This window comes from Pogoniulus pusillus, chromosome 21 (assembly GCF_015220805.1).
Source record: "Pogoniulus pusillus isolate bPogPus1 chromosome 21, bPogPus1.pri, whole genome shotgun sequence".
Lineage (NCBI taxonomy): Eukaryota > Metazoa > Chordata > Aves > Piciformes > Lybiidae > Pogoniulus > Pogoniulus pusillus.
This window is the reverse complement of record NC_087284.1, coordinates 12739022-12752137: the sequence shown is the minus strand read 5'-3', so window position 1 is coordinate 12752137 and position 13116 is coordinate 12739022.

Genomic DNA, 13116 nt, shown 5'->3' with positions numbered 1-13116 from the left:
CTTCTCAAGATCACTTAGTTCTGCACTAACTGAATTGTGTTAGTAACATTAATCCATCATTTTGCAGCAGCTGGTTGAGATGTATTGTAAATTAATACAAATAGATGTTAATATGGGTATCTGATTAAAGTATTCAACAAGATGAAGCTGTTAAAATAGGCAAGCATTAATTTCAGGTCCTTCTAATTAAATTGGCTGTGTAATTAGACACCCCTAATAAAAATAATTCCAGTAGTTGCAACTCTAATCAGGGTAAGGTTTGACATGGTTTATGGCATCAGTGGAATTCAGGCAAAGCCTGCAACTTTTGCAGAAGTATTCTGCCTAGGCTTAAAAAGCTTTTCAGAGAGAATGGGGCAAAAACTGAGGTGTGGTTTCAGATGAGTTTGGCAAGTCCTGATTGTACCTGGGACTGTTAGGATCCCAGTTTTGAACTGGCAAAGGAGACCACTGAATACAAAAAGAGGTTCCTGACTTTCTTCAGATAGGAGGGGAAAGGACAGCTGGTCAGCATGCTCCACAGCTAATACAGTTTTAGTGGAATGCTATTACTGATTCTGAGAACTGAGCACTGAGTAACTCCTCTGAGTGCTGCAAGTCACTAAAAACCTTGCTTAGTTTATACGTGAGATTGATTGGATGCAAAGCAATGTAAGATTAGCTCTGATTAGACAGCTTTCTTCAGAAGCATTGTTTGGAATAGGATCAATCATTCTATACTAACTATCCAAACCAGCTGTGGTGCACGTTGCTCAATGTTAGCAGTTGCACTGTCTTTTATAAGTGTTGGGCCCAATCCATGTGAGCTGCCAAGAGCTGTGTGAGTAGCGTAAAACAAACAGGAGGATATCTTGAACTCCATGTGCCACGTATCCATACTGCAGAAAGAGTTGGCTTTTGTTTGCCAAAGCACTGTTGGGTTGCAACCACCCCAAGCAATGCTACAGGCTTGGGGGAGAATGGCTGGAAAGCTGCTTGGCAGAAAAGCACCTGGGGGTGTTAGCTGACAGATGAGTAAATACGAGCGAGCAGTGCACTCAGATGGCCAAGGCCCACAGCATCCTGGCCTGTATCAAAAATAATGTGGGCCAGAAGGACTGGGGAAATGACTATACCCCTGTAGTTCGTACATGTGAGGCTACACCTGGAACATTGTGTTCTGTTTTGGGCCCCTCACTACAAGGACATTGAAGAGCTGATGCTTATCTGAAGAAGAGCAGCAAAGCTGGTGAGAAGGGTCTAGAGCACAAGTCTTACAAGGAGCAGCTGAGGGAACTGGGGCTGGTTAGCCTGGAAAAAAGGAGTCTGAGGGGAGACCATTTTGCTCTCTACCTGAGAGCTGGTAGCTAGGTGGAGCTGGTTGGTTTATTCTCCCAAGTAACAAGTGGTAGGACAACAGAAAATGGTCACAAGTTTTGCCTGGGGAGGCCTAGGCTGGACATCAGGAGAAGTTTCTTGAAAGAGCTGACAGGTTCTGGAACAGGGTGCTCATGGAAGTGGTAGAGTCACTGTCTCTGGCAGTGTTTAAAAGGCATTTAGATGTGATGCTGAGACAGGGTTTGGTGAGATCCGGCAGTGCTGGGTTAACACTTGGACTGAAATGTCTTTTCCAACCTAAACAATTCTGATTCTATGGTTCTTGCTCCCAAGAAATTTCACTTGAATGTCGTAGTGGATGGCAGTGGAGGGGAAAAAACTCCCCAAAACAAAAGGGCAAGTAGTTTGTGGGAAAGGCTGGCTATTCACTACCCAAAGTGAGTACAACACTTTTCTTTGGCAAGAAAACTCATAGAAAATGCAATTCTCATTTCTCTTCAAAGTTGTGATGCAGCTGCTGTAATCTTGTTGGCTGTGTGCAATGTAATTTTTAAAGGCTTCTGTTTCTGCTACAAGTACCTAAATGGGAGAATCTTGCCTTGAGAGACAGCATCACTTCCTGGGTAATTTTGAGAGCAGGAGCCCTGTTAGTCTTTGGACCTCCTGATGGTAGAAGAGCATTCAGAAATGGCTATGTGGAGAGAGGGTAGTGAGTTTTAATCTCCTACAGTTTATTCTTACTAAAATACTGTTACACTTAAATGTAATTAAACTCCCAGCCTGGTGTGTGCCTTGCTTTTATCTTACCCCTGCGTAATTAAACTCCCAGCCTGGTATGTGCCTTGCTTTTATCTTACCCCTGCTCCATCAAGATTTGTTTATGGCAAGGACTATAAATGCAGGAGGTTGAGATGTTTCAAGTTACAGCTGTTACAAAAGCAGAGCTGTGTCTTCCACCATGTATTTCCTTGTATCAAGATACACTAAAATGTTAAAATGCTAAAGAAAAAAATGCACAATGAAGGCTTCTGTATTTAAAAATTACTTATTATTTCTTCCTCAAGAGCCATAAAAGCACATACACAGCAGCATTCATCTATTTCAAGATTTATTTCCTTACTAAATCAGCACTGTTGCTTTTCTAATGCAATGCCCTTGGGGGAAAACTCTCATCTGTCAGCCAACACTTTCACGTTACAGCAGCACACTGGTGTGTTGATCAAAGACTGGAAAATTATAGCTTACATTTTCCATGTATGGTTTTAAACAACAAACTTTCCATGGAGTGTTCAAATTGTAGATTGATAAATCCTAGCTTCAGTAATTCCTGGTCAAATATTGTTCTTGAAAACCCCCGACTCTGAAAATATGTTATAGTGCCATATAGTGGATATGCCTGGCTTTGTGCCCATGGATTTAGCTAGCAGGAGCCTGTTAAAACCACAACTAGCAACTGACAAATGGGTTTAAAGGTAAAACTGTGAAGGGGAAAACCACAACTGCCAGAAGAAAGGTGGACTACACTGCAGGCCTTGAGCACAGATTTGCTGGAGGAAGCCTGTGCAGGGAGTTCCTGGGATCCTCCATTTGCAGGATCCACAGCTATAAGTTCCCCTGGCACAGGTGCCCCTGAGCCCCAGCATGAGGGCTGGGTGAGAAGCAGTCTAGGAGAGAGAACAAGCCCAGGCAGGAACTAGAACAAGGGGACACTGTCTCAAGTTGTGCCAGGGTAGGTATAGGCTGGATGTTAGGAAGAAGTTCTTCACAGAAAGAGTGATTTCCCATTGGAATGGGCTGCCCAGGGAGGTGGTGGAGGCACCGTCCCTGGGGGTCTTCAAGAAAAGACTGGATGGGGCACTTAGTGCCATGGTCTAGTTGATTGGATAGGGCTGGGTGATAGGTTGGACTGGATGATCTTGGAGGTCTCTTCCAACCTGATTGATTCTATGATTCTGTGATTCTGAGGCATGCTGGGGCAGGCAAGGCACTACCAGGATGGTAACTCTCAGGGAAACTCCCACTGGAGCACACCCCAGGCACCCACAGTCAAACTTCCTTGTCTGCAAGCAGCTCATAACATCACATGACTTCAAGGTAAACTAGCTTGAGCCTTTTGGTTCAATGCTACCTTCAATAGCACTGAGTGGTAAAGCTATCACAGTCTCAGAGTCAGTTTCCTGTGAAGAGCAGTGTGGGCTAAGAAGAGGCTCTGGGGAAAACCTTGAGGAAGGAACTTGAGGAAGCTCTCTCAAAGCCCCATCTAGTTTGTGCAGCAGTGGGAAAACGAACTGTGACAATTTAAAAAACATTGGGAATTGTGATTCCTCCCAGTGTGAGAGCAGGATATGAGGGGTCCAGAAGATGAATGATGTTGACGCTTCTATGCTCAGAGATGGTGACCAAGGTTCAGAATGACCTCCAGTTCCTGCCAGGATGGAGGAACTGGTGGGGGCTGACCAACAGCCGATGGCACTCATGCATACACCGATTTCCTGGAAAAAAAAGGTTAAGCAAAAAAAGCATGCCAGCCTGCCTAGAGCTTAACAAGAGATCATTTGCACATTTCTCATCAGCTAAAATGCAGAATCCTTTTCAGCTGCTTGGAAGCTGTGGGAGAGGGCAATCGATACACTCCTAAAACCTGATGCCTTTCTCTGCCTTCATTTTTACCCTCTCCTGAGTGACCTGATTTAGCCCGCATGCTATTTGCAGACTCTTCCTTATTCCTGAAGACTTTTGTTCTCTCACCAGTGGTTTCTGAAAACAACCTTCTTACAGCAGCTGGCCATATAAACTCTGGGGGAAAAATTACTTTAGTCAGCACCGTTCAGTGAGGATCTGCAGCAGCAAGGGAAAAATAAGCATAAATTAATGTTTCCTCTTACCATTAGGGTGCCTTATCAAAAATGTCTGGCTACAGATAAACTTCTATGGTCACTTAGTGTTTACAATGGGATTAACTAGGTGTGGATCTGCGTTCTTACCCAGTTGTTGAGGTCTAGCTTCTCTGCTTCTTCACAGCAAATCAGTGCAGGTAATGATAGATGCTATCATGGCAACTTCTACACAAACAGGCTTGCCTGAGCCAGATCATACTCTCTCCTGCCAGAAAGCTGTTTGTCTGAGGAATCCAGGCATCTGGCACCAAATTCCAATGATAATACTACAACTGTGGGAATTGCAGAGACATTGGCAGCTCATCTGAAGAGACAGTATTTGTTTTACTTGCTTAGCACTATAAATAGTGAATAGAGGACTCTAAAGCAGTATTGATGATAGTAAACCAGGCACAGACACACAGCCAAAGGTTGGACTTCCACTCCAAAGCCAGCCCAACTTTTGCTGCGGAAGATGAAGTTCGAAGAGTAGCAGCAGACTAGCCCCAAAGATATGCCAGGTGTCCGTGTTTGACCTTAAAGCTGTTTGCCCAAGTCGTTGTTTGAACTGGAATTTTTAAAAATACCTTCAGCTCTACTGTGATTTGAGCAGCTGACTTACTCCTTCACCTCTCCTCTCCACAAAGTGAAGTAATACCGAAGTATCCTGAGAGCACCCTGTCTGGGAAATGTGCTGACTGCACTCGTGTTACTCTTGAAGGGCTGTTGCAGAGTGTTTGTATTCATTACACTGAGACTAGTGCTTTGCCACCTTATCTCTAGAGCCATCCTACCCTGGGGATGCATATATTTGAACCTCTCCTGGGGCTGAAGAAGTAAATGAATGGACTTAATTCACTTTCCATTGCAGCAAGAGCATAGTTTCCTAAGTGAACCATCCTTCTACTGCAATAGGAAAGACAGAACCATGTATTTCTTCCCTGTTTTTGTTTTTTTTTAAGATATATAGAATATTGTTTCTGATTTTAAGAAGTATTTCCAGTCTCATAAGGAATGTTAAATGTGGTAAAGTGCTGGAAGAATGAAAGAGAGACACAAGCACCTTACCACAATGGATGCTGTTCCCTGTAAGACTCTGGGTCCTGGGGAGGTGCCCAAGTGCTGGCATTCCCCCTTAAGAATTCTTCCTAGCAGATGCATTTCCCTCCACATCAACTGTCATGTTATAGAATCACAGACTAGTTTGGGTTGGAAGAGACTTCAAAAGGTGATTTGATTGGAAATTATTTGAGGAGGCAGAAATTATAAAAATATAGCTATTTTTTATTTTTCCAAAAAGCCCTGCCCCAGAACTATACACAAAACCAGTTAGATTTTATTTACAGGTTCTAATTGAGTTGGGAATTTTCACAAGGATGCTTATGGGCAATTTTGACAATTTAGGAAAGTCAGAAAATGGAAAAGGATCTGATAATCTGAGTATCAAAAGAAGCACAGGACAATTGGCCTTCCAGATGTGCAGTCCAAAAATGGTGATGCTGCTGTATCTTTTTGAGGGAAAAGAGAAAGAGGAACCTATACTCCCAACAGTAATTCTGATATTTTGCTAGTGATGTTCTTGAATCTACAAAGGTTTTGAGAAAAAAGTGTGTCTGCAGCTAACTCGTCCCAGAAAAGAATTTACAGCAATGCTACTTACATGGTTTTCAACAAATTAATTGATACTTGTTTCATCCCCCTAAGCCTTTGCTTCTCTTTGCTGTGAATTACTTAACCTGAAGTAGACTTCAGCCTAGAATTGAATTTTTTGCTCCTATGACCAACTGGATTCCCAGTTTCTCCACACCACTGTTATAAACAGCTGGACTGTGTAAAAGGGACATATCTGAGGTCCTATTTCATGGTGACAGCAGCATAACAAGACCTTCATCTGCCCCCAGATGGCATTTTTATTGGCACAGATGCACCGAAATGCTGAACGGCCACAGGGAGTAGCTAGCAGAGATTGAATGTGTCAGCCTCTGCTGCTCCACTTGGCCAGTCAGACTTCTTTAGCTGTGCAATGGGATTACAGGAATACATTACTCAGGTTTATGAAAATTAAGCCTCAGGTAATTCACAGGCTCCTTGCTGGTTGCTAATGTGGCTCTCAGTTGGGTAAAAGCTTAAGCAATAATCACCATCTTTGTGGAGAAAATGCTCCTGCTTTTCCTCTTGGCAGGTTTGCAGTGGGAAAGAAGTGCTGAGAAACTGAAGTCAGACTTAAAGGCCTGCAGTTCCCTGGATCATCCTCTGGCCCTTCTTGTAGATCAGCATCATGTTTACCAGCCTCCAGTCAGCTGGGACCTCCCCAGTTAGCCAGGACTATCAATAAATAATGGAGAGCGGCCTGGTAAGCACTTCTGCCAACTCTCTTAGTAACCTTGCGTGGATCCCATCCAGTCCTAAAGCTCAGAAAAAAATGATCCCAATGAAGGACACAGGGATATCAGTATCACCTGCCTTTGCAGCTTTATTGACAGACCAGTGAAAGTCAGAGCAAAGTGACTGCAGAAACTGCATGTGCACAGGTGCTTGCATCTCTGACTGTTGCTGGTCCTGTGTTTTAAAATACAACTGCACAGCTGCTCTGGCAGTACTTGAGTGATTTCATCAGGTATTTTTCCTTCTAAAAGCAAATTATTTAGAAATTGTAAAATGTATTTGACATCCTTGATTGCATCCCAATTCACCAATCTAACGAATTAAGAGCTGGATCAGCAGCTCAAGGAAACCAAAGGAGATTTCGTATTGCAGACGACAGCTGCCCAGAAAATGGAACAAGCACCAAGGACTAAGTGGTATGGTAAGAATCTGATCCTCCTCATTAAACTGTTCACTCTTCAAGAACAGATGGTGTGTTTGCGAGTGTTTGCCATTAAGAAAGTCAGAGCCTGGGACCAAAGGGAAAATATAAACCACATTTAACTTCCTGCATATGTTGACTTTTGGAATCGTTTCCACTCAGATATAATGTCAGACATTTTACACAATAACACCTTGTTTTTGTTTGCCTGTGCCTTTTCATTTGCTTATCATTATGTTTGTCCAGTGACCCAACAGGACAGCAAAATGTTCAGTATTGTTTTACCATAAATAGGAAAGAAGCTCAGACAACTACTTGAGTTGCAGCTCATGGGAGATTTTTGTATAGCAGAGACATTTTAATATAGGCAGACAGGAAAAAGTATTCTGTCTGCCTCTAGCTCTATTCAAATAACTATGCCAATTTGCAGCACTCAAAACTTAGTTTACTGTGTTGCCTGTCTGCTTCAGACTGATGGAGGTTTTTTTAAACCTCAACTAACGCTTTCTAGAAAGGATGCTGAAGACAAATATGTTGTTTTCCCATCCTAAAAATTCTTGCCTATGCAAACCCCTTCTGTGTGTATCACCCAGATCACTTAGATACATGTCATCACATATATCTACGTATCTGTGCATATATTCATTTGTGGTTATTTGTCTTCCTACCCTGCCTCATTCAAATGGCTTTGATTTGGAGAACATGTTAGTATTAGGGAGAGAGGAAGAAAACTACTTGATGCTTAAGTAGCAATTCTCAGCACTGGAGAGATAGATTTGAATTCTGCTTTTATGTGGAGTTCCCACATGATGCCAGACATGTGATGTAGGATACTTTTCCCAGCTGGTTGTTAAAACATATTTACAATGTAGATTGCTGCCCTGAACCTGAAGGACAGCTTCTACGCTCTCCCATGAGTATCTGTAGCTGGCCAGCACTGTGCTGCCTGCAGTTTCCATCTAGCAGCACCCCTAGGTCTTCTGCCTCCTAGATCTTGCTCCACAGACAGGCACTGCCAAGGGGAGAGAGGAATTACCTTTGGTAACTGGATTTTCAGTCAAATCTAACCAAAGTCAGATTACATGTGAAGCAGTGCTCCAATCATTTGCCTGTTTGATTTAAGCATGTACACCAAAATGGATTTCCCCCCTCCTTGTCAGCACATTTAATCTTATCTTTGTATTGGGGATTTCTTCTGTTTATTTTCTGCTGAGCTCTCTGTGCTACAATGGATTGAAATTGGTCTCAGATGCCAGAAGACATACTCCCTTTCCACTCCATGCACACCCTGTATGTATGTCTTCCCAATACATTAAGAGAGTGTGCAAAATGGTTACTACCTTTTTGAGCACATCATACGTGCTATGAGCACATCAGCAGTGCCTGCAGTTCCTCTTCCAAAGTAAGCAGCACAGCAGGTGGAGGAGTGTGGCTTCCTCAAAAGAGAGCTGGGGGCTGCTTTGCCAAGCTGGGCTCCCTCTACCAAGCATCAGTGTGTGGATCTCACCACTGGTATTAGAGATGCTAAAGGGGAAATTGATGTTTCCAGCTACGTTGGTGAGGCTGTGCTAGTACAATTTACTTCAGAGTTTAGCTCATATACCACCTGCTGTCACCATCAGAACACTCTCTTTAATAATAGATGAATCCCAAAGGCGTTCCTGAAAGATTTAAAGTGAAAAAAAACCCAGCCATGTACTCTCTTTACTGGAAGCAGCAAAATTCTTCCCAATCAAATATAGTATTAAATCTCTTTCTTCAATTCCATTGTGAAGCAATGGGAAAATGATCACATAAGCAGGATTTTTCTAAGATTGTTTTGAGCCAGCTTCACAGCCTTGCCCCTGTCACTGATACTGTCAAATTGGCATACTGTATACCTTGAAATGCTGTGCACTGCACAGCCATAAATCCCACATGGATTTATCCAGCAGGCTTAGTGTCATTAGCTCCCGTTATAGACAGGCTGCAGTGCTGAATGAGCACATAACTTGACAGAGGTCATACAAGGTAGCAAAGACCTCGCAAGAGAGCACAGGTTTCATAACAGCCTCTCATTTTCTGAGCACTGCTGGGTGAGCAGCCTGGATGCAATGCTCTCTCACCATCATTTCCTTTTGCTTTCCGCTGATTCTATTGTGAATGCATCTGCGCAATACATAAAAACAACTCGTTTTGTTGTTTGTTTTCTGACCTCAGAAAACCTACCTGTCATTTCTAAAGTCATGGCCAAATCGCAGTGTGGATGTTCTTAATACCGGTCAGAACTGTGTTAAGGTGTTTGCTGAGCGAGCACTCCTAGCCTGTGCTAGCACAGTAATTATATTTCACAGCCTGCTGGTCAATGGGAAACTTCACCTCGCTTGTGAATTTGCATGTTCTGAAATAGGTGGGAGGAGCAGATGGCTTTGTGTCCTGCAGTCCCGCGTCCCTCTGTGGCTCGGACGGGAGAGGAGAGGAGCGGGCGGGAAAAGCCCTGTTTGCCCCCTGCCCTGCCGGCGTGCCGCGCTGCGCTCTTCCCGCCCAGGCGGTGCTGGCTCTGCTCTGTGCCTAGGGAGAGTGCAAGTAGCGGGGGGCTTCTGCCGCAGAGTTCTCCCCAGCCTGCATAGATTCTGCAGAAGGAGCCCCTGGCGCTCCGAAGGACAAGCTCCTGAGGGACAGGGCCGCCTCTGCTTTGGACGGCTTCCACCATAAGCACCTTTCATGTAGGCTTGATGGTCCTGAAGGATCCTTGGAGGGCTTCTGAAAGAGCTCACATCCAGTTGGGTGGTTCGCTAGTGCTGAGTGAATCATCAAGAGTGTCTCTGGAATTTTCCCGGAGGGTATTTTCTGGGTAGCTTCCTGGAGTATTTATGCACAGTGCATCCTGAAGCACCAGCTCGTTATTCACTGCAGCTCCACAGGAGCGTTGGAAAAGAGCAGCAGACAAGCCTGACATCTAAGAGTCTGAGGGCAGAGGAAAAGCAGTTCTCCATTGCCATGATACTGAAGCTGTAATTAAGTATAGGTGTTGCCAATTGCCATGCTGAACAAACTTACCTCTGGGGAAACAACCTTGGCCCGAGGTATTTTTCTGACTTCTGTGGACACAAGGAAGAGTACCAGCATCCCAATTCAAACTTTCTCTGGTTATCATTTCAATCCCAACAGCTAAGGGCAGTGTCAGTAAGGTAAAGTCCCTGGAGGAAGGAACGGGAGCCCACCTCCCCCAGTGTTTCAGCACATTACGGGGCCTACTTTCCCACATGCTGTGGTGAGGTGAAAGGTAAAGGAAAACACTGCAGGGACACACAGCCTACTTCTGTGAGTGCTTTCATGCTGTGTTGTGTGAATTTGCCTCTTCTTGGATTTCTGTTTTCTCTTTCACTTGCCTTCCTTCCTACATACCCACAAACATTTGCTTTATCTCTCAATTTAATAATGTCAACAAAGAAGAGCAGAGTCGCTTTAATCACCAGCTGTGTTTTTGGAAGGAGCCAACAGTCGTGCATAGCCGACTTGCATGCAGAGACTTTTGCTCAGTGAAGAGGCAGTACCATATGGAAACCTGTCAGAATGCCTCTTTATGTTACCTCCTTACTGTGAAATATGTCCAGAACTATCACATGGCCTCAATATCTCAGCAGATACAATTGTACCAACAGCCGTGGATATCTGGACAGGCTATGGGCTCCTGATATAAAGATGCAAGTCCCTTCCACATATGCTGAAGGAGAATTTCTGTGGTCTTTTGGCTGAACACAGACCATAATCGCTAGGCAGCTGAACAGAGAGTTCAGAGATAGTTCAGTGTCAAAAGAAAGGCTTTTTATTTCCTATGTGGCAAATTTACCTGGATACACCAATGCTGTAAAACTATCTTTAAAAAGACATTTCTCCAAGTCTGCAGGAGGAAAACACTACATGGTTTTGTTTCCTGTTTGCTCTTCTCCTGTGCATGTGTGACAGAGCTCAAGTGAAGAACCACATGTATAGAAAGCAGTTCCTGAGAAGAGCCTGAGCCAAGCATTAAGTTCTACTTGTAGGTCAGAAAACAATAACAGAATCACAGAATGCACTGGATTGGAAGTGACCTCTAGAACTCATCTGGTGCAACTCCCTGCAATAACCAGAAACGTCTGCAACCAGATCAGGTGCTTCAGTCCCATCAAGCCTGACCTTGAATGTCTCCAGGCGTGGGGCCGTCACCACTGCCCTGTTCCAGTGTCCCACCACCCTCCATAAAACACTTCTTCCTAATGTTAAATCTAAATCTACCCTTCTCCAGTTTAAAAACATTGCCCCCCCCCATTGCTATGTGCCTTTGTAAATAGTCCTCTGATAATTTTTGTGCACCCCCCCCTCTGGACCCACACAATCAGGTCCATGTCCTTCTTGTTTTGAGGGCCCCAGAGATGGATGCAGTATTCCTGCTGTGGTCTCATCAAAGCAGAGTAGAAGGGCAGAATCACCTCTCTTGATCTGCTGGCCAATTAATAATAACATCTTCTTTTTCTCTTAGGAAATGAAACCCACCATCTAAGCTGACTACCTGAAACAGGTCTGAATGCTCTGCTCACCAACAGCACCTCAGACACAGGTGCTGACTCAGGTCAGCCAAAAGCCAGAGGCTTTTTTGTGTGCTGGTTTATCTGTGCTCTAATTTTATGCTAAGCATTGCAAAAATCAAGAACTAATTGTTTGTTTGTAGTTAACGGGAGCTCTTTTCCAACACTCAGCAATGAATTTCATAATGACATTCCAATCAAGTGTACATTGAGATGGAAATGGAGGATTCTTTTTGTAAATATATCAGTAACCCTTGCTGGCAGCAGCCTGGTGGCTTGCTTTGCCTGACTGTCCACTCGCACTGTATGCTTTCTTGTTTTGTTATTTTGATTCTCATTTGAGTTTTATGCAGGAAAAAAAGTGTATCAATGTACAAAGAATATATCCATGTCAAATGATTACATCACGAGGTCAATATGAACTGCAGAACAATAGTATGCCTTGATTAATTTATCTTATTAAGGAATCATAGAATCACAGAATTAACCAGGTTGGGAAAGACCTCTGCGATCATCAAGTCCAAAATATCACCTAACCCTTCCAATTAACCTTAGCACTAAGTGCCTCATCCAGCCTCCTTTTAAACACCTCCAGGCATCGCCTGGACTTTAGCCTGTGCAATGCCTGAAACAACTGAAGCACCTCAGTTTTTCAGGACAGGAGCTCTTTGACCTGTAGGCTGTGATCCAGAGACTGGACTATTTGCTGAGTCTGCTGGCAAGGTGTGAAGTTGCAAAGAGGGTGATCATCCCAGCACTGGCAGGAGAGATTGTCAGTGTTTGTGATGTGCTGGAAGGGACAAAGAAGTGTACTGAATTTTTGAAGGCAAAGGGCATGGCTGACCAGGCCTCTGTCTTCAGTAACGTGATTTGCATGGCCAAAAAGGAACTGGGGGTGTTGGTTGACAGCCAACTGAATATGAGCCAGCAGTGTGTTCAGGTGGCCAAGAAGGCAAACAGCATCCTGGCTGGTATCAGAAATGGCATGGCCAGCGGGAGTTGGAAAGTCATCATGGCTCTGTACTCTGCTCTGGTGAGGCCACACTTTGAATACTCAGTTCAGTTTTGGCCCCCTCACTACAAGGACTTTGAAGTACTGTAGCACATCCAAAGAAGGGCAATGAAGCTGGTGACAAGCACAAGTCTTATGGAACTGGGGCTGTTTAGCCTAGAAAAAAGGAGGCTGAAGTGAGACTTTATTTCTTTCTACAGCTATGTGAAAGGAGACAGTAATGAGGTGGACACCAGTCTCTTCTCCAAGTAACAAGCAACAGGACAAAAGGAAACAGCCTGAAGTTGCGGTAAATAACTAGTTTGGATATTAGGAAAAAATCAGTCACCAAAAGTGTTGTCATGCCCTGGAACAGGCTGCCTAAGGCAGTGGTGGAGCAGCCATTCCTGGAGAGATTTAAAAAAACATGTAGATGTTGTACTGGGGAGCATGGCTTAGTGATGACCTGGCAGTGTGAGGTTGACAGTTGGACTTGATTATCTTCAAAGTCTCCTCCAATCAAAACAATTCTATTCTATTTTATTCTAATTTCTAGGGCTTCTAACCCAAATTTTCAGT